At 35.1% G+C, this 23642-nt stretch overlaps 1 long non-coding RNA gene across 1 annotated transcript in view; it reads right to left on the reverse strand.

Moving 5' to 3' along the window:
• Window positions 1-23642, reverse strand: part of LOC122428820 — a 128120-nt gene that overhangs the window by 8572 nt on the left and 95906 nt on the right. The window contains exon 2 of the long non-coding RNA XR_006265825.1: window positions 4351-4446. This is a non-coding gene — a long non-coding RNA (uncharacterized LOC122428820). The remainder of the gene's footprint in view (window positions 1-4350; window positions 4447-23642) is intronic.

Here is a 23642-nt window from a genome sequence, read left to right on the forward strand (position 1 = left end):
TTCCCCCTGAGGTGGTATTATGTATTTCTTATCTTGGAAAAAATACATATGGTTTCTTTATATGTAAATCATTTATATATATAAAAGATATAGGTAACATTTATCTTTCTTGGCTATGCCAAAATATAGAATCTGGAAGGAATATCTAAACTAGTTTGAATGATTGTAAAATTAGACTACAATAGTATATACATCATAAAGTTAAACCATTTAGTAAACTTAATTGCTTGACCATTTTGATGGAGCTTTCTTGCAGAAAAGTATACATATATAATACCATTATAAATATAACTATAGATGTATAATATGATTGGGCTCTCCAGGTGGTGGTAGTGGTAAAGAACCTGCCTACTAATGCAGGACACAGAAGAGATCCAGGTTCGATCCCTGGGTAGGAAGATCCCCTGGAGGAGGGCAACCCACTCCAGTATTCCTGCCTGGAGAATCTCATAGACAGAAGAGCTTAGCAGACTACAGTCCATGGGGTCACAAAGAGTCGAACATGACTGAAGCGACTTAGCATACATGCATGCACATAATATTATTACATCAAGCAATACTTATTAAAAGGAGAAATTGGCTTTCACAATAATTTATAGCAGTAGGGTATGTTCTGTATCTTCCTAAGATATTTAAAATAAAAGTTGAACTGTTAGAATAAAAATTATCAGACAACTTCTGAAAAACAACCAAGAGACAGGAAGAAGAACCTGAACTGTATTCATTCTAGAAATGAAGGAAATAAGTTGTGATAATAATAACAAAATATCTTTGGTAACAATCACATGTGAGGATCTTATTCCATTGATTTTTTTTCACTTTTAAAAATTCTGTCAATTATTCGCCAAATGCATATCAAACCTCAGATTTCCTGTAGTTTACTTTATTGACACTTTTTACTGGGGTTTCAATAAACTGGGTTTTTGTATCTATTCCAACCTAACATGTGGCAGACTGAGTTATTCAGAAACAAACAGCAAGTCATTCCTCTCTTCCTAGATAGAGTACTTCTCATTTTTCAAAATCATATTCCAGCACACGGTAATGCAATCATCATGCTGAGACTGTCAGTAATAACCCTCACTACTCAAGTGGCTTCTTTGAACAGCTGCTCTGAAACAATTTAAAATCCCATATTCCTCAAAAGGATAACAAATAATGACTATGACTATTGAAACATTGGAGATCTTAATGAGATACTGTATAAAGACGTTTACATGATAACATCAGTGCATCAGCAAAGAGTGCCCATTTCTGTACATCACACATTTATTATTGTCTTTAAACTTTTTGGGAACATCAAAGACATCATGTGTTCTCTACATACATTCAAAAACATGTGAACTTTGAGCATATATTAAGAAATATAGAGCATGTTTTTCCATTTCCATGTATCATTTCAATTCTCCATGCACCAGTGTTTCTGACATAAAACACTGTTATAAAATGATAGAAAACATGAGAATCTAAATTATGAATTTCAGACTTCAGTTAAGTTCAGTTACTCAGTTGTGTCTGACTCTTTGCGACCCCATGTACAGGAGTATGCCAGGCTTCTCTGCCCATCACCAACTCCCAGAGCTTGCTCAAACTCGTCCATTGAGTTGATGATGCCATCCTTCTATCTCATCCTCTGTAGTCCCCTTCTCCTACTGCATTCTATCTTTCCCAGCATCAGGGTCTTTTCCAATGAGTTAGTTCTTCACATCAGCTGGCAAAGTATTGGAGCTTTAGCTTCAGCATCAGGCCTTCCAATGAATATTCAGGACTGATCCTTTAGGACTGACTGGTTTGATCTCCTTGCAGCCCAAGGAATTCTCGAGTTTTCTCCAACACCACAGTTCAAAAGCATCAACTCTTCAGTGCTCAGCTTTATGGTCCAACTTTCACATCCATACATTACTGCTGGAAAATCCATAGCTTTGACTAGCTGGACCTTTGTCGGGAAAGTAACGTGTCTGCTTTTTAACATGCTGTCTAGTATTGTCATAGCTTTTCTTCCAAGGAGCAAGCATCTTTTAATTTCATGGTTGCAGTCATCATCTGCAGTGATCTTGGAGACCAAGAAAATAAAGTCTCTCACTGTTTCCATTGCTTCCACATCTATTTGCCATGAAGTAATGGGACCGGATGCAATAATCTTTTCTTTTTTTGAATGTTGAGTTTTAAGCCAGCTTTTTCACTCTCCTCTTTCACTCTCATCAAGAGGCTCTTTAGTTCCTCTGCTTCCTGCCATAAACTTGGTGTCATGTGCCTATCTAAGGTTATTGATATTTCTCCTGGCAATCTTGATTCCAGCTTGTGCTTCATCCAGTCCGGCATTTTGCATGATGTTCTCTGCATATAAGTAAGCAGGATGACAGTATACAGCCTTGATGTTCTCCTTTCCAATTTGGAACCAATCCATTGTTCCATGTCCGGTTCTAATTGTTGCTTCTTGGCCTGCATACACATTTATCAGGAGGCAGGTATGGTGGTCTGGTATTCCCGTCTCTTGAAGAAATTTTCAGTTTGTTGTGATCCACACAGTCAAAGGCTTTAGCATAGTCCATGAAGCAGAAGTAGATATTTCTCTGGAGTTCTCTTGCTTTTTCTATAATCCAAAGTATGTTGGCAATTTGATGAATTTCAGGCTTATGGAAAAAAATTTTTTGTAACTCATTAACATTTTATATGGCTATTCAATGCCACAAATATCATATCAATTCAATTTTGCAAAAATATAACTCATAGATTAAATAGCTTGATAAAAATTCAGACAACAGAAGGAAAAGAGAGATAACAACTATTGAGCAATATAAGTTGATGAACACTAAACTCCTTTATGCTAGAAGGTAAATATGATAGAAAACAGTTTTCAGCTTTCTACTCAATTCAGTACAGTTCTCTGTGTTGGTTGGATTCATTATGACCACATCATTTTGTTCATTTGCTCAGTTGTGTCTGACTCTCTGCAACCCCATGAAACTGCAGAACATCAGGCTTCCTTCACTGTCTCAAACTCATGTCCATTGAGTTGATGATGACCACATCATACTTTTGCTTAATAATTCTGACTTACAGCAAACACGCACAATTAGATTATCTTTGCAGTGTTAACCAAAGGATTTGGGATCCTCTTCAACTTAATGCATTGTTGGAAAGATTGGTTTTCTTGCAGCTGGATAAAGCTTGCCTCAGGAAAGAGAGTCTGTCCTTTACCACTAAGCCTTCTTTCAGAGGATCAACTGATTTGATCATGCTCACACAAGATAAACTTCCTTTTATTAACCTAAAGTCAACTGATTGCAGAATGTAATTATATCTGTGAAGCTTCCTCACTTTTCCCTTTAATTCTTGATAAGTTTTGAAATTAAATAGCTTTATTAGATAGCTTTAAGTTGGTTACTTGATTTTTTTCCCGAAGATTAAGTATGTATTTTCAATTCCTGATTTCAATACTTTCTCATCAAAAGTGTTCTTGATTTTCATGTAGTTTTGACTCTTTTAATTTTTTTTTTTTATTTTGTGAATTTTTTCACTTGTCTCTTTCATCCCCCATATTGCATCCTTTATGCTACCTCAGGTAATTTTTTTCCTCTAAGATAGATTTTTCTGTTATGGTTTTTCTCAGAGTTCCATTAGTTTCTCTAGTTTGATATATTGTCCCTTAAAATTTTTCACAAAAGTAAAATGACATTGACTTATTATATATTTTCTAAAAGTGTAATGATGAAATTTTTGGTCACAGTGCTTACATTTCTCTGTAGTAGTTTTTTTTTTTTTTTTCTTTCCAGTGAGTACAACCATTTGGATGTTCATTATTTTATTTTGTCCATACATCTTATTGATTCTATGGTTGATATTTTTCATTTTACTTGTATTCAAATAATGTAATTAGTTCCTAACCAACATTGATCAGGACAACTAGGGTGATATAATAGTAAAGGAAAGATTTGTTTGTGAAATGAAAGCAACTATTTAAGTATAGTCTCTTAATCTTAATTTCTGCCAATAGTCAGCTGCTTATAGGCTACTGCTTATAATGCAATATGGTTCTTCCCCACCAGTCAGCCTCCCTGCAGAACATACTTTCTTTAATGACTTCTCTTTGGAATTGCTCATACATAGACAACTTCCTGAAGCTTTTTCATGCCAAATGAGGTTGGAAAGAGGAAACACTGTCACAGCCATAATATATGTCCCCTGTTTCAAATAAGCAATTTTGGTTTTGAATCTCAAACTGTCTCACTTAATTCGGAGAAATGCCTCAATCATACTAGTCTGAAGTTTTCAGCCATGGGTACCTTTTGTTGACATCTTTCCAAACCATTACCTATGAATAAATTGACCTCCATTTAACAGACTTACCCCATATAATAGTGTCAGAATATACAACTCTTCCTGTTATTGTTCCAAATATACATTGCATTTCATATTTTTGTCCTTCTTGATTTTAGGAGATTTCTGAAAGAAATGAAGGAAAAGACAATGAAAAGGCCACATACCCCATGAAATTTTAAACGTTATACCTCTACTTGGGACTGGCCCTGTGGTTCAGTGGTAAAGAATCTGCCTGCAATATAGGAGATACAGGAGACATGGGCTTGATCCCTGAGTAGAGAAGATACCCTGAAGGAGGGCATGGCAACCTACTCCAATATTCTCACCTAAAAAATTCCATGAACAAAGGAGCCTGGTGGGCTACAGTTCATAGGGTTGCAAAAAGTCAGACAGAACAGAGTGATTGAGCATAAGCATGAGCCACTCTAGAATTCCAGGCCTACCTAGGATATTGTCTTAATCTAGTCAGTACTCCTAAGGTTCTCTAGTCTTGCTAAAGAAGATCCTTTTTACTAGTCTTATTTTGTATTTATTGATAGTTAGATAGCTTAGTCATTATAGAGCTCAAAATGAAATCTTGATTTTTTTCTCAGTTTTGAGTTAAAGTTTAGTTAGCTATTATCCAAGGTTTAAGCTATTTTTTGAGCATTGCTTCAGATATTCTTTGCAACTGGTTAAAAAAAAAATCCATTTGTTGCTGTTTATCAGCTAAGTTATCCCCAACTCCTTGCAACCTCATGACTGCAGCACGCCAGTCTTCTCTGTCCTTCAGTATCTCCAGAGTTTGCTCAGACTCATGCCTGTTGAGTCAGTGATACTATCCAGCCATTCTTTGCTGGGCCCTTCTCCTGCACTCAATTTTTCCCAGCATCAGTCTTTCCCAATGAGTTGGCTCTTCACATCAGGTGGCCAAAGTATTGGAGTTTCTGCATCAGTCCTTCCAATGAATATTCAGTGTTGATTTTCTTTAGGGCTGACTGATTTGATCTCCTTGCAGTCCAAGGGACTCTCAAGAGACTTCTACATCACCACAATTTGAAAGAATCAAATCTTTGAAGCGCAGCCTTCTTTATGGTCCACCTCTTACATCTGTACATAACTGCTGGAAAAGCCATACTTTTGACTATACAGACTTTTGTTGGTGCAGTGATGTCTCTGCTTTTTAAAATACGCTATCTACATTTGTCATAGCTTTCCTTCCAAGGATCAAGCATCTTTTAATTACAAGGCTGCAGTCACCATCTGCTGTGAATTTTGAGCCCAAGAAAATAAAGGCTATCACTGTTTCCATCCCCCCCACTGGTCATGAAGTGATGGGCCCAGATGCCATGATCTTAGGTTTCTGAATGTTGAATTTGAAGCAAGCGAATCTACTCTCCTCTTATACACTCATTAAGAGGCTCTTTAGTTTCTCTTCATTTCTTCCATTAGAGTGGTATCATGTGCATAATTGAGGTTGTTGATATTTCTCCCAGAATCTTGATTCCAGCTTGTGATTCATCCAGCCTGGCATTTCACGTGATGTATTCTGCATATAAGTTAAATAAGCAGAGTGACAGTATACAGCCTTGATATACTCTTTTCCCAATTTTGAACCTGTTCTGTTGTTCCATGTCCAGTTCTAACTGTTGCTTCTTGACCTGCATACAGGTTTCTCAAGAGGCATATAAGGCAGTCTGGTATTCCCATCTCTTTAAGAATTTTCCACAGTTTGTTGTGATCCACACAGTCAAAGGCTTAGGCATGGTCAAAGAAGCAGTTTTTCTGGAATTCCCTTGCTTTCTCTATGATATGATGAATGTTGGCAACTTGATCTCTGGTTCCTCTGCCTTTCCTAAATCCAGCTTGTTCATCTGGAAGTTTTTGTTCCATGTACTAGCTTCAAAGATTTTGACCATAACCTTGTTAGCATGCAAAATAAGTGCAATTGTGCAGTACTTTGAACATTCTTTGGCACTTCCCTTTTTTGGGATTGGAATGAAAACTGACCTTTTCCAGTCCTGTGGCCACTTCTGTTTTCCAAATTTGGAGTTTTCCAAATTTGCCAACATATTGAGTGCAGCATTTTAACAGCATTAGTTTTTAATGATTTTAAATAGCTCAGCTAGAATTCCATCACCTCCACTAGCTTTGTTCATAATGATGCTTCCTAAGGCCCACTTGACTTCACATCCTAGGATGTCTGGCCCTAGGTGAGTGTGAGTGATCACACCATCATGATTATCTGGGTTGTGAAGATCTTTTTTATACAGTTCTTCTGTGTATTCTTGCCACCTCTTAATATCTTCTGCTTCGGTTAGGTCCATACCATTTCTGTTCTTTATGAGCCCATCTTTGCATGAAATGTTCCCTTGGTAGCTCTAATTTTCTTGACGAAATCTCTAGTCTTTCCAAATCTATTGTTTTCCTCTATTTCTTTGCATTGATCGCTGAGGAAGGCTCTCTTATCTCTCCTTGCTATTCTTTGAAACTCTGCATTCAAATGGGTATATCTTTTCTTTTCTCCTTTGTTTTTCCCTTCTCTTCTTTTCACAGCTATTTGTAAGGCCTCCTCAGACAGCCGTTTTGCATTTTTGCATTTCTTTTTCTTGGGGATGGTCTTGATCCCTGTCTCCTGTACAATGTCATGAAACTCTGTCCATAGTTCATCAGGCACTCTGTATATCAGATCTAATCCCTTCAGTCTATTTCTGACATCCACTCGATAGTCATAAGGGATTTGATTTAGGTCATACCTGAATGGTCTAGTGGTTTTCCCCACTTTCTTCAGTTTAAGTCTGAATTTGGCAATAAGGGGTTCATAATTTGAGCCACAGTCAGCTCCTGGTCTTGTTTTTGCTGACTGTATAGAGCTTCTCCATCTTTGGCTGCAAATATAATCAGTCTGATTTTGGTGTTGACCATCTGGTGATGTCCATGTGTAGATTGAAATATATTGAAAAGAAAGCATCACAATATTTTTCAAAGGATATCCAGGTATCCAATAAATATATTCTGCACATATATGCAGGGAAAGATAATAATAATTCCACAAATGTTGTGAAGTAATTAGCCTCCAACTAATAAAAATAAATGGAAAAAAAAAAGGAAAAAAAAATAAAATCAGTCTCATATACTACTGAAATTCAAGTGTTAATATTTCAATAAAATCACTAGCCCAGTAAATATTTGAAAAAACTTGTTTGTATTCCTGCTTGAGTATATCACTGAACTTTTATGAAGTGCTTTATTATTAGGGATTAACTATAATATTACCTTTTAATGGAATCATAAATCTTTAATTACAGTTCAATATGTTGTTGACTTAAATTGCTTTTTGATTGAAACAATTCTATTATATTATATAGAGTATGAAGAAAGAATTTCTTTTCACTGAAATAAATATCCTAATTTCTAAAGGTAAAATAGATGAACCTTGCAGTACATATCATTTTGGGGTGGCAAAACTGTACATTACCTTTTTTTAGCAAGGAGATGTTCACCTCTGCAGTGTAACATTATTCACATGCTTTTTATTGAACAGGAGAAAATCAGAATGGGAGGAAAGACTTTAAAGACCATTAGTTTAAACCACAAATGGAATCAGGATTTCTTTTCATTGCATCTATAGGGTTCAATAATATTAACACAACAATAGCAATAATAGCAGCAGCAGGAAATGTTTGCTTAAACATGTTCAATTTAGTGTATATACAAATCATATTTAATATCTTTTCCATAGGGAATCTAATTTATATACATACATTTATATATAAATATGCTTATATATATGCACACACATGTTTATGTGATTTAACATATTTAAATTAAAAGATATGCCAGTTATTTAAGTGTAAATATAATATCAGATCAGTTTTATCTTAATATTTTCAATCTAACAGGATAAAAAGTATTTTGCTAAGATGCATCTTGATTCTGAATATCATCACATTCTTTTAATTTTCTTAACCTTTTTCAAGTAACAAACTTTTTTCAGTTTCATTATTATCCTATATAAAATTGAGAAGACTGATAATGGGCCAATAGTAAGAAATAATTAAATAATGAGTGAATCATTCTTAGTATATCCTGAGAAAAGTGTTGGTTGCTCAACATGTCCAACTCTTTGTGACTGCATGGACTGTAGCCCACCAGGCTCTTCTGTCCATGGAATTCTCCATGCAAGAATGCTGGAGTGGGTGGCTATTCCCTTCTGCAGTATACTCTTGGTCATTGTAAATGTACAAATAAAGGCTCCATTTCTTATTCCACTTATATTCCAAATAATTATTACTAAAATTTATAGTAAATACTTATTCAAAAGTTTATTATGCCAGGATTTATCATAGGTATGCAAAGTTTATTCAATATTTCAAAGTAAATCAACAGTATTAAAAGAAAAATTACATGATTACATATGCAGTAAAGCATTTGGCAAAATCCAACACCTATTCATGATAAAAACACTCAGCAAACTAGGAATAAAAGGGAACTCCTTCAACTTGTTAAATAATATTTACATAAAACCTATAACTAACATCATCCATACATTCTTTGAAATCTGAGTAAAACTCCTGGCAAGTTATCAAATGCACAAGCTGATTACAGAAATAAAAGACAGAATAGCCAACACAATAACTGAAAGAGAAGAACAAAATTGAAGAACTGACAATACTTGACTTTAAGACTTACAGTTACAAAACTGTGTGGTATTGGTGAAGGAACAAATAGGTCAATGGAACAGAAAAGAGAGTCCAGAAACAGAGTCTTGAAATGTAGTCAACTGATCTTTGACAAAGGAGCAAAAGCATTACAATGGAGTAAAGAGAGTCTTTTCAACAAACAACTGGACATCCATATTAAAAAAAATAAATCTAGATACAGATTTTATACCCTTCATAAAAATTAATTTAAAGTCGATCACAAACCCAAATGTATTATTGAAACTCAAAGTTATAAAACCCCTAGGAGATAACATAGGGGAAAACCTTGGGTAGATGACCTTGGGTATGGTGATAACTATTTAGATAACAATGACAAAGGCGTGATCCATGAAAAAAATAATTTTTGAATTGGACTTCATTAAAATTAAAACTTTCTGTACTAGCTATACTATGTCAAGAAAATTAGAAGATGGGCTACACCCAGGAAAAAATATTTGTAGAAGACACATCTGATAAAGAACTATTATCCAAAATATACAGAAATCTCTTAAAATTCAACAATAAGAAAACAAACAACCCCATTAAGAAAATGAGCCAAAATCTTGACAAGTGCTTCACCAATAAAGATGTAGAAATGACAAATACATGTATGAAAAGATGCTTCACATAATAAGTCTTCAGGGAACAGCAAATTAAAATAGCAAGATTTCACTACTTCACTATTAGGATTATCTAAAGAAGAGACACCATCAGTGCTTAATATTTTAAATTTCCAAGCTACGTACAAAGTTTAAAGATATTGAACATAGCCTCTCTTTTGAATTGATTTTTCATGTGAACATAGTTTGGCCTTCTTACCCACTTGTTCATTTTGCTGATTGCAAAATATTTTTATTCCACTCCAATCTACCTACTTCATATATTTAATCGTACAATATCAACTCATTTGATTCTGAGAAACATGGCATAGAATATACATTTTTAAAATTCTAAAAGATAAATCCTGTAAGAGAAATCATTTAGGTGACCCATTATTATATGATTAAATCACATTGAAGAAGAAAATATTTTATAGCATATTATATATATATATATATTTAAAATGAAAATTAACTTCAAATGTTTATCATCATTCAAAGATAGGGAAAGGATTATTAAGTATTTAGTGTATGCAACATGTGAAAAATGCCATATTTAATTTTTATTCAAGTATGTGACATACAATATTTCACTACATTCATGTTTACACCATAGCAATTCTATGCCTATATATATTAAGAAAGGATTACCACCATAAGTCTAGTTATTATCTGTAATCATACAAAGTTAAGAAAATATTATTAACTATATTCCCCATGGTGTAGATCATATACCCATGAAGTATGTACTTTATAATTGGAAGTTTATATGTCCTGACACCACCCCCAATTCATTCTTCCTACCCCCAACCTCCTCTCCTCTGGCAGCAACAAGTATATGCTCTGTCTATAAGTATGGTTTTGCAGGGTTTAGGGTTTATTCATTTGGGTTCGATTTTTTAAAATTCCACATATAAGTGAAATCACATGGTATTTGTATTTGTTTGACTTATTTTACTCTGCTTGACTTATTTTCAATCTTGTTACTAGTAACCAGTCTCTCCAGATTTTCCATTTCTTCATGTTTCAATCTTGGAAATTTGTATGTTTTTAGATATTTTTCTATTTCTTCTGGATTGTCCAATTTGTTTGCTTATAATTATTCATAGACATCTTAAGATCTATATTGTTTTCATTTGTATCATAGTGTCCTTTGATTTTTAATAATAGTTATTGAGAATAATAAATATCCACTGTTTAAAAACAGTAATAATTAAAAGTAGCAATGATCTAACTGTTTAAAAACAAACACAGTCATATTAGCAAAGCAGTGTAAATAGTTTGCTAGCTCCACAATGAATACAAACAAGTATGTTGCCAAAAATCAGGTACCCTGGATTACACTTGGAATAGTGAAAGAAAATATCTAATTTTCATATGAATATATGAATTCAACAACTAGAACAGGGTGGTATTTTTAATAAAATGTAGTTTTTAATAAAAAACTGCATCAGCTACTCTCTGCCTTACTAGGAAATGCAAAGATAAATGAGATATAGAACCATTTCTCATGCAAAGGAACATATACTTTATTGTAGGAGAATGGCACATCCTTCAAGTACGTAGATAAATAGTAAAGGGAGAAGATACTTTCTAAATTAAAGCATGTGCTATATGGAAAGTCCATTTTACTTCAATATTAAAAACTCTTCTTCCTATCTCCCTGTAACAGAATATGCAATGTATTTAAAAAAAAAAAAAAAAAACACAGTAACTTGTATTTTTCCCTTTAAGGGTAGAGAAAAATATTCACAAAGGAATTACTATTGCAAAATTATCTCAAAATATTTTATGGGAAAAAAGTACATTCTGAAACAGTATCTAATATATGAGCCTTATTTTGTTCAAAACTAAAATGTGTGTGTGTGCACATGTAGAAATAAGCCCTTATTTGAGTGTGTTTTCCATAATTATGTTTGTTTTTCAAATGCGCTACTGTTGGTTTATATTCTCTGATACTCTCTTATATTCTCTGACTTTTAGTAGTGATTTTACATGTATGTAATGTAAAATATATTTTATATAAATGTGACATTTATAACATTTTATTATATATTATAAATATGTATATATATGTATACATGTATATATATACATATATATATATATACATATATAATAAGTGTAAGGAATACATAGTTTAACCATGAAAATCACTGATTTGAACTGTGTGGGTCCACTATACACAAATTTTTTTTCAATAAATTTAGTATTAGAAATTCACTGTTGGATACATCTGGTTGTGGAAGGAGGGCTGACTATGGGACATGAGAGCATGGAGATTTTGGTATTCACAACTGATTCTGGAAGCAATCTGCCATAGGTACAGATGTTGGCATGCTTATAAAACCTAGTGCTGTTCCAGGGTCAACTGTTTATCAGTTTTCAAGTGTTCCAATTAGAAATATAGGGTATTTTCCTGAATGTAGAAGGACAGACATGTAAAGATATATTAAATAAGTTTAAATCACTCTGTTGAGGGGGAGTAGCAGTCAGTTATTGAAACTATATAATAATATCAGTATAAAGTAGTCACTGATGCCTACAGGTCAGATTAAAGGCAAAAAGTAAAGAATTAAACATGGATAGAATACAATTAAAGAAAAGAGAAAACTATTTATTTTCCAAGGTATCATACCTGCAAAATAGAAAGAGAAAATCTCAATTTAGACCTGGGAAATATTTAAAATATCTTATTTAGGGTCATAAAATATACTTGGTACATCACTGTATTTTAAAATGATAGCACAGATAGTGTCTCAGAAATGTTGGGAATCTTTGACATTTATATGCTATGGGGAGATCTATGAAAAGTGAAATTTCAGTCAATCAACCAGATGGTTTCTCTGCATGATGCCAAATTGCCACCTGCTTAATAACAGTTGCATGATTAACTGTATTTCTTTCTCTTGTATCCACAAGTTTGGCAAAATGTAGGAACAATCATTATTTTATAGAATATTTTGCCTAAAAGGATTTAATGGGACCACACATTCCAGAGCAGGTAAAAGTTTTATATTTCATAAAAATAGCACTTGTAATAAACAACACAAGCACAAAAATGTACCATATGGAATAAGTGTCCATATCATTGTGAGTCTTGCACTTATTTTTATTACTTCTAGAAAATATATTTAGACTCAGTCTTTCACCTATTTGCTATTATGTTATTTTGATTAAAAAAGTTCTGAAGGAGAGTATTTATATGCAATTTTCTTAGCACAGAAATTACTTTGCAATCCCACTCCCAGAAATGTGATTGGTAAAGTAACTTAGATGGTATTGTGTGTTTTGTGTAACTCATAATATGGATTTCATTTACATAAATATTAGGAAATTTAATGAATACTTTGTGTATCAACACATTTAATAGCCCTGTTGCTATCACACAACTCTGGCAACTTAACACTAGCTGTATAAATATAAATCATAAGCACAATTTATCTGCCTTATAAAATAATAAATTAATAAATTACACACTGATAATAAACTAAGAGCATTTTATCTTTGAGGGTGAATTGTGCATACTTTTAAAATAGACAGTATAAAATGGAATTGAGAAAGTAATCAAGTTGAGTAAGTTTGAAAGATAGTATTTTTTTTTCATTAATGTAGATTTAAAGAAATATAGATGTTCTCAGTACAGTTCAGTCATGTCCAATTCTTTGTGACCCTATGGACTGCAGCACGCCAGGCCTCCCTGTCCATCACCAGCTCCCAGAGTTTACTCAAACTTATGTCCATTGAGTCCGTGTTGCCATCCAACCATCTCATTCTGTCATCCCCTTCTTCTCCTGCCTTCAATCTTTCCCAGCATCAGGGTCTTTTCAAATGAATCAGCTGTTCGCATCGGGTGGCCAAAGTATTGGAGTTTCAGCTTCAGCATCAGTCCTTCCAATGAATATTTAGGACTGATCTCCTTTAGGATGGACTGGTTGGATCTCCCTGCAGTCCAAGGGACTCTCAAGAGTCTTTTCCAACACCACAGTTCAAAAGCATCAATTCTTCGGTGCTCAGGTTTCTTTATAGTCCAATTCTCACATCCATACATGGCTACTGGAAAAACCATAGCCTTGATTAGACGGACCTTTGTTGGCAAAGTAATGTCTCTGCTTTTTAGTATGCTGTCTAGGTTGGTCATAACTTTCCTTCCAAGAAGTAAGTGTCTTTTAATTTCATGGCTGAACTCACCATCTGCAGTGATTTTGGAGCCCCCAAAAATAAAATCTGCAACTGTTTCTCCATCTATGAAGTGATGGGATCAGATGCCATGATCTTAGTTTTCTGAATGTTGAGCTTTAAGCCAATTTTCTCACTCTCATTTTTCACTTTCGTCAAGAGGCTCTTTAGTTCTTCTTTGCTTTTTGCCATATTCGGGGTGTCACCTGCATGTCTGAATGTATTGATATTTCTCCCAGCAATCTTGAATCTAACTTGTGCTTCATCCAGCCCAGCATACTTTTTTCCTTTTATTGAACAACCTAGTATTCAATTTACTGTGCAGAAAAATTACTGAAGTCGTTTTTCTGCTTCACATATATTATGTATGTATTTGTGAATGCTATATGAATGTTGCTATGTGTCTTCTTCCACATTAAACATTTTAATCATCTAGAATGCTTTATTATTAAAACAAGTCATATTCAAGGTTTTCATTTTTTTCTGCTTTAGTCTCGTGGGCAATTGGATTTAATTATACAAGCAGGACATTCAAAAATCTTGACTATTACTCTTATAGTTTAAAATTTCAATTTAGGATACCTTGCTTCTTTTAGAATCCCTGTACTTCTTTTTCACTCTTGGACTTGAACTTAAAATGGCACAAATTTTTTCTAGAACCTACTTTTAGCTTCTAGAAGAAAATAAATAATTGATAGGCTCTTAATTCATTATGATAAAAATTTAGAATTGGACACTGGACATATTTTGGTTTTATATGTAAAAAGGAAAAGAGTTGCATATAAGTCCCAATATCATCCTTAGCAAAAAGGAAACCTATATTAATATGTAATATTTGTAGAACAAAAATGAATTGTCTTAAAGGGTGTGATTAAGTTAAATTTTACTTAATAATTAATTTAATACATGCTTTAATTTCTAATAGTACTACATCTGTTCAATGAAATAGCTTTCATATAAACTGATTGGGGATTAAACAGATTGATGAAACTATAACCTGAACTTTTAAAAAATGTATTTATTTGCCTTTGGTTGTGCTGAATCTTCGTTGCGACTGTGCAGGCCCTTCTCTAGATTCAGCGAGCGGGGCTACTGTCTAGTTGCGGCGCATGGGCCTCTCTGCGGTGGCGTCTCTTGCTTCAGAGCGTAGGCTCTAGGGCGTGCAGGGCATTCAGTAGCTGTGGCTCATGGGCTCAGCAGTTGTGACTCTGGACACTAGGGCACAGGCTCAGTAGGTGTGAAGCCCCGTGGCATGTGGGATCTTCCTGGATCAGGGATCGAACCCCTGTCTCCTGTGTTGGCGGGTGGATACTTTACCACTGAGCCACCAAGGAAGCTCACATATAACCTGAATTTGAAAGGACTTGGAAGATGCAGACTAAAAGAGGGCCCAAACCTCAGAAAAAGGAACGTGCATCTTGCATATTCAGATACCATGACACTCAACAAGACACTATAAACTTACTTTGTAAAACATGAAAAGAATCCTCGGGGTCAGGCCAAGTGCAGCTAGATCTTTGGACAAGCAGATACCTTAACCAACATCTCAATGGTGCCCAATCAGATTTTTGCTGAGGAAGAATGCTTAAGTTCTGAGAATCTCTGAACTTTGTATCTAGCTTGGAAATTTAGAGTATTAAACACTGATAGCATATCTTCTTTTATCATTGTCTCCCACACCCAGCATTCCTTGACCTTTGTATTCAATAGAGTTTATATTATTGAACCTTGCAGGAAAAAAGAATTATTTTTTCTGAAGATAAATTAACTTTGTGGAAGCCAACCTAAAAAAAAAAATAGGATTTTGCATATTTCAGGAGAAATTTTACGTATTTCTATCTCTTGCTAACTTTGTATATTTATCTTGAAAAATAGCCATTTACTAGTGTTTTTTTTTTTTTTTATCACTTTTCAGTTTACATTTGCTCTCATACCACTTATTCCAGGTTTGGCTTAATTTACCAGCACTATAGCTAAAAGGCCACCCCAGGAGACATTTACCCTTTGGGTGTTATGTCACATATTGTCCACACTCCCAAGAAATTTCCCTACCAACTGTTGATGCCAAAACATTAAAAACATTCCACAGCAACTGCTATGGGTGAAGTCACACTCCATTTACATACGAGAAAAAATGAGAAGAGAGTTACTGAATCTAGTTTTCATGACAGGTGAAATAAGTGATCCTTTCAAAATCTGGGTGCAAAATTGTGTGAGTCTTCTGAATGATAGTGAAGGAAAAACATGGTTTATTACAGAAGAATCCATATAATCCTGTGTCTATATACTTATACATATGAATAAAATGTAAGGGTATGTCTATATGAATATATACATATAGATATATGGATCTGTATTGATATATGTTGGTGTTTATCTTCTGACTCTGACATTATTAAGCTATCTTAACTATATATTTTCTGTTTCTCACTTTAAAAAACCATCATGTGTATGCTGAGTGAAATTAAATACAAGTTTCTAAACTCTTAATGACCAGTAAAGTAATTTCTGAAGGGTTCAACTAAAATCACATGAAATATTTCTTTTTCTCTTTGCTTCTCCCCTACTTATTCCCCTACCTCCCCTTTGTCCAGGTTTCTTACATTTTCTCTTTGTCCCCGTCTGTTTTCTCTTCCTCCTCCACCCTTCTCCAATGCTCTTTCTTCCCCACCTTCTCTCTCTGTGCCTACCGTCATCATCAACATCACTGTCACCTTCATAATAGTTTACCTTCAAGACACTGAACAACATGTTATGGCACTCAGGGGTCATTTCACAATATTATTTATTATATTTGTGGTTATTGATGTTGTATATATCTTAGTTATAGTCCCAGGACTAGAGAAGGCAAATTTATATTTAGTATTGATTTAAGATCAATACTGGTTGTAATTTCCTCTAGGAGCGGTATTCTTTATTTTCTTGTCCAGTTGATTTTTGTATTAATAGAAAATAATTAATTGAACACCTTGTGGGATATTTACTGGTAAAAAAAAAACATGACTATGATAGATAAAATTTTCAAAAATATATATTCTGTAAAATGCAGATATTTTGTTTATTGACTCCCCAAAATCTCTGCATATACTTTATGTTGATAGTCTGCCTCATAATAGGTTTAAGTAAAAGCAATCAAAAAAGCTTTCAATCCAAAGTAAAATCAAGCAACCACATAAAACTCAACCTATTGCTTTCTTAGTACTGCCTTCTCATTTTCTAAATATCAGTTCCTACAATTTGGCTAGAGGAGCTTTGTTGATTCTGTTACCTAAATATCATGTAAAACATTAATTTCTTTCAAGTAGCAAATTATATGAATATCTACTTGCTTAACAGATGTCTACCAGATGCTTTTAGTCATCTCATTTCTTTTTCTTTTTAAGCACATTTTACTACTATTCAACAGGAAAAATGAATCAACAAGTATTTAGTAAGTGCCTGTCATGCACAATGAAGTCTGTTCTAAGTCCTTCAATAAACCAGTATCTAAAGTATATCTCAATATGTATTTTTCTATAGAGGTATATTGGGAAGAGAAAAGAGTATTAAATAAACACAGAAAATACTTCCCCTCCCTCAGCAGTTTAATAATCAAGGACTTCACTGTTATTTTCTATCTCATAAACAGTTGGCTTCAGATATTCTTTGCTGGTGATGTAGACACTTGCCTTTCCCACCTCACCCCCAAGCACTGTGTGGCATTAACTCTATTGGACAAGAGATAATTTGGGTTGATACAAAGCAGAGACATAAGGCATTATGTCAGCCTTGACAGTCCAGAGGCTCTTCTGCCAATATAATTCCATTTTGTTGCAAACCTTGTCTAGTTCTAATTGGAATTTTCTTACTTTTAACTGGGAGGCTCATGAATAGCACCAAAGAATGTCTTCTTTATTAGATCCTACCAGTGGGGATCCCAAGATGAGCATTCATGTATAAATAATTTATTAAGAAGACTTCTGGTAAAAAAAAAAATAAATAAACTCAGAAGGCAAGTAAGAAAATTGGGACAAGACACAATAATAGGTAAAGTCCTTTGTAAGCATCTTTAGTTCTACCTTGCAGGGGATCTCTGGAGATGGTCTAAGTATGTACCAATTCAGAGTGTCTCTAATGAGAGAGAGGAGATGGAGCACTTACATTCATTATCACAAACATCAGTCAACCACTGGGTCACAAAAGGGTTAGGGATGGTGGCTTTTCCTGGTAGAACAAGTAAACTTGTTCCTGGTAGAACAGTCTGGCAGCCTTAAGGGCAGGATATTTGATAAGAAGATGCAGTCTTGTTAGGAGTGGAAGCATGCCAATAGCTAATGTGCATTGAATGGTAAAGGAATCAGAAGAGATACGCTTGAACCAGACTGAGCTTCAATTATCTCAAGTTCTGAATTGTATGGACTTGATTAGCTGAAAAGCAAATGTCAATTATAACAGATTAAACTAGAAAAAATTTGCCCTTTTAAGTTTATAGGTTTATTAGCCCATTGATCATGATACAGAACATTTCCAACCAACTGAATTGTATTGTTGGGCTTTTTTGCAGTCCATGCCTCCTCTGGCTTCCCTCTCCCACCACGTTTGTGTTTAGCTTTTTATACATAACATGCCTTTGAAATTCTTCCATGTTTTTTGATGTATAAACATACTGTTTCCTTTCATACCTGAGTAGTATTCTGTGATAGTGGATTATCACAATTTGCTTACTAATTAATGAGTTGGTAATAATGTATCATTATGCATTTCAATCAGAAATCTCTGAGAGTTCCAATTGCTCCACACCCTTGCCAATACTGAGCTATTGTCAAGTATTTTGATTTTTAGCAAATCTAGTAATTATGTAGTGTTATCTCATAATAGCAATAATTTGCATTTTCTGAGTGACTAACATTGAGCACATTTTCATATGTTGGTTGGCATGTATCAAACTTCCTTTGTGAATGGTCTATTCAAAATTGCCCATTATTTTTGGAGGTGTTTTTATTTTTTCCATAGTGATATTCAATTGATTCAGCATCATTTATTAAAAAGACTATCTTTTCTTCACTGAACTAACTTGACACTTTGTAGAGAATAAATCCACTCTGTAAGTTTGTGTTTTTCCCTCTCTATCCTCTATTACTGATCTATATGTGATAGTTGCTCAGTCATGCCTGACTCTTTGCAACCCCATGGACTGTAGCCTGCCAGGCTCCTCTGTTCATGGAATTCTCCAGGCGAGATTACTGGAGTGGGTTGCCATTTCCTTCTCCAACTGATCTATATAGGTATTTATAATTACCACTTTGTACACTGCCTATGGAGAATATTTCATGTTGAAATATATTCTGTTTTGGGGTGTTTGGTGAAAAGTTTTCAGATATGCTACAAATGATATGTTAGAATCTTCAATAATAACATTAACACTGGCTATTTCCAGCTTAGATTTATCAGTTTTTACTTCTTCATCTTAAAGTTCTATTATTAGGTTTTAAAGGATTGCTATGTCTTCTTGATAACTTTATCATGCCCTAAGAAATATATCTGCCTGTTGTAATTGTCCATAATGTTACCCAGTCTCTTTTGTCTGATAATATAATTAATTATACAATTCCAGTAACCTTCTATTACTATTGGCTAGTTTATGATTTCTTATTCTTTTACTTGATCATTATCTGGTTTTATTATTTAAGATGCATGTATTTATTATAAGCAGATAAGTTACCCTTACTTTTGAATCCAAATGGAATATTTCTGCATTTTATTAATTTAAGTTTAAAATAATTTTGGAGATTAATCTCTTGTCAGTTGCTTTGATTGCAAATATGTTTTGTCCATTTGGAAGGTTGTTTCTTCATTCTCAAGATTGGATTGGCTATTCTATCTATGACTTTTGACACTTTAATCAAGCAGTAATCCCTTGGTATCTTGGCAGGAAGTTTGTTCAAAGACCCCTTGCAGATACCAACATTTTCTGATGCTCAAGTCCCATATATAAAATGACATAAACACAGTCTTACATATCCTTGGATGTGGACCCTGCAAGATATTGAGGGCCAGCTCTATTTTGTCCTGGTGTAACTCTATTTATATTTAACTGTTCAGTGTCCTTTGCGCTTCCATCAGTCTGGATGTCTATTTCTCTTCCAAGATTCAGAAAGATTTCAGCCATCATTGTTTTAAATGTACTTTCAGTCTCTCTCTTCTCCTGGAATGTCCATAATTCACTATTGTTTCTTTTCATTTTGTCCTGTTAATCTTGTAGGCTTTCTTTACTCTTTTAAAATTATTATTTCTTTTTATTTTTGCTCTTCTGAATAGATAATTTCTAATATATGTTCTTCCTGGTTGCTGATACTTTCTAATGCCTGGTCAAATTTGCTTTGGAAACCTACTGAATTCTTTAGTTCAGTTATTGTATTTTTCAACCCTAGAATTTCTAGGTTTATTTCTTTTTGTTGTTTGATGATTTCTATCACGTTGATAGTGATAGTAAAGGACAGGGTAACCTCACATGCTGCACTTCATGGGGTCACAAAGGGTCAGACACAACTTGGCAACTGAACAACAACAATCACTTTGTCAGGGCTTCCATGGTGGCTCAGCAGTAAAGACTCTGCCTGCCAATGCAGAAGATGTGGGTTTGATCCCTGGATGGGGAATATCCCTTGAATGAAATAAATGGCAATCCACTCCAGTATTCTTGCCTGGGAAATCCCAAGGACAGAGGAGCCTGGTGAGCTATAGTCCACAGAGACACAAAGAGTCAGACATGACTTACTAAGTAAACAACAGCAACAATCTCTTTGTCAAACATCTCACTTCATTCATATATTGCTTTCCTATTTTCATTTAGTTTTCTCTCTGTTTGTTCTTATAGTTCACTCAACTTCTTTAAGAGGATTTTCTGAATTCTTTGACAGTTTATATGTCTCTATTTCTTGAAATTGGTTGTTAGATTTTTATTAGTTTTGTTTGGTTCTTATGATCCTTGATTCCTTACATTTTTATTTGGGCATTTGTGTCATCAGGCTTCTCTTTCAGTCTTTATAGGTTTGCTTTTATAGAGACAACTCCGTACCAGTCTGCTTAGTTTGGATTTTGGGGTGCCTGCAGGTCATGGCCTTAGGCAGGTAGAGCCTACTATCATGATCTCTTTTGGGTGAGGCAACTGTTTGAACTTTAGGTTGGGGCGGGAAGGATGTGCCGCACTGCGGACAGCTGGATGGGCCTGCTGGCCTGGCTTCTTACACGAGCGGGGTTGCAGGATGGGCTCCAGAGTTGCCTGTATCCTCCGGTCAGGTTTGATGGTTGAAACTAGGTGCTATATTCACTGGTAGATAGGGCTGTGAATTAGCTTTACTGAACTGGTAGGGCAGCAGGATATGACCGAGGGTCTATATGGATCCTTGTGTAGGGACTCAAATCAGGCAGGAGCATGCAATACATTCCACTGATTTTGCTCCGCAGATGGGGGAAGCCATGGGGCATGCTTTCTGTGCAAATGCTCCTGTAAGCAGGACGGCTGGTCAGGACACACGACTTCTTGTGTGTTCTGGTTACACTTCCTGGTCAGGTAGGCTGGAGGATATACTCAGCAATGAGTGTTTGATGAGATAATAACATATATGATCTTTAGCTCATGGAAATTTGAATAGTTCTGTCTTCTATGCTAAGTCACCTTAGTCATGCTAACTCTCTGCGACCCTATGGGCTGTAACCCACCAGGCTCCTCTGTCCATGGGACTCTGCAGGCAAGCATACTGCAGCGGGTTGCCATGCCCTCCTCCAGGAAAAGTCTGTCTAAACCTAAGCAATTATGTAGCTCAACAGGTCTCAGATAGTCTTTCTTTCTAAAGTAGTTTCCTCTTTTCCCCCCTGTTCTTTCCTTTTCTTACCTTTCCTTTTCTCCTCCATTTATTTATCCCCCCCCCTTTGGTTTTGAAGTAGTTGGCTTTACAGAGGCTCCTCCTATAACTTCTCATCTTAGCATTTAGCTAGACAGAGGATGAATTCTATGCAAATCCTTAGAGCATCTTCTTTTTATAATTCTTCTACAATTCTTTGCCTCATAAAGTTCAGATGCCTCAGTGTTCAGATCACTGAACATTGATCTCTGCGGCTTCAACTCAGTGTGATTTCCTGGTTTATTTGGGCTAGCTATACTCTAGAAAGTATCCCTTGGCATAAAACTGAAGTTACAGAGCTATTTGACAGCTTTTCCTTCTCTCAATGAGAGTAATGCTATGTTGCCTATCGTGCAAAATAGTCATTATGGTTGTTTGTTGGGAGGGGCTAACTCCTAATGGTTTTGCCATTTTAATCAGATATGGATGTCCCTGTTTTTAAAGTGAGCTTTTCAACTAATTATTATGACAAAATACACAAGTTTTCTTAGTTTTTGAACAGTATTTTTTTAAAATATATGGGCATTCTTGAAAAATACCCTTTATAATCAATGACACTATCCAATAGGGAAAAAAATGTATTTCTTGCCATTGATTTATCCTAACAATATAATTAGGGTTTATGGTATGATGTCATTACTGAAAAAAAAAAAGAAAAGAAAATGTTCAGAATATTGTTTGTTATTTCTTATTAATGTAGAATTCCAGTAATCACAATAATTACTGGAGTTTTCAAACTATGTATATTGCTGAAAATGAGTGCCCTGTCCTTTATCTGGTTAGTTATGTTTGGAGGTATAAACAGCTAAACTTTACAAAATAAGTTATTGAATATATTCATATACAGGTAAGAAATAGTAAATAGCTGCCTAAATCCAAAAGCTGTATACCCAATTTCTATGCTCACATTTCATGAACTAATTAAAAACAAACAAAACCAACCAAGCAAAAGCTATCTATAGAAAGATTGTGATGGTTAGTTTAAATGGTGAGAGAGTCCAGGGACCCAGATATTTGGTCAAACACCAGTCAGATGTTGCTGTTAAGATATTTGCTAGACAATACTAAAACATTTGATTTCCTAGATTTTGAGTAAAGCAAGTGATTCTCCATAGGATGGGCAGGCCTCATTCATCAACTGAAGGCGCTAACAACAACAACAAAAGACTACAGTTTTCCCTCGAACAACAGAACTTAACTGTGTGAGTTCACTATATGTGGATTTTTTCCGATAAATATATAGTGTAGCACTACATGATCTGCAGTTGGCTGAACGTGGGTGCAGGACTGCATGTATGAAGGTCTGACTCTAAAGTTATAGTCATATATTCAACTGCCCAGTAGGTGGCACCCCTGATCCCTGGGGTTTCAATCCCTGAGTCAGGAAAATCCCCTGGAGAAGGCGATGGCAATCACCTTCAGTATTCTTGCCTGGAGAATTCCATGGACAGAGGAGCTTGGCGAGCTACAGTCCATAGGCCCTCAGAGACAGACATGACTGAAGCAATTTAGCAGCAGAAGTAAAGTCCCTGAAAGGGAGGCGGGGGGGGGAGGGTGGTGGAAATTCTGCTTCCCTAGTGGCTCAGATGGTAAAGAATCTGCCTGCAATGCAGGAGACCTGAGTTCAATCCCTGGGTCAGGAAGACCCCCTGGAGAAGGAAATGGCAACCCGCTCCAGTATTCTTGCCTGGAGAATTCAATAGACAGAGGAGCCTGATGGCTACAGTCCATTGGGTCACAAAGAGTCAGACATGACTGAGTGACTAATACTGCTTTCAGATTCTTTTCAGACTCAAGCTGCAGTCTCATCTTTCTAAGTCTCTGGACCTTCCAGGCAGATTTGGCACTTTCTAGTTTTCAGTTCCAGGGTTCAATCCCTGGGTTGGGAAGATCCCCTGGAGAAGGAAATGGCAACCCACTCCAGTATTCTTGCCTGGGAAATTCCATGGACAGAGGAGCCTGGTGGGCTACAGTCC

This window comes from Cervus canadensis, chromosome 27 (genome assembly GCF_019320065.1).
Source record: "Cervus canadensis isolate Bull #8, Minnesota chromosome 27, ASM1932006v1, whole genome shotgun sequence".
In the NCBI taxonomy this organism is placed as follows: Eukaryota; Metazoa; Chordata; class Mammalia; order Artiodactyla; family Cervidae; genus Cervus; species Cervus canadensis.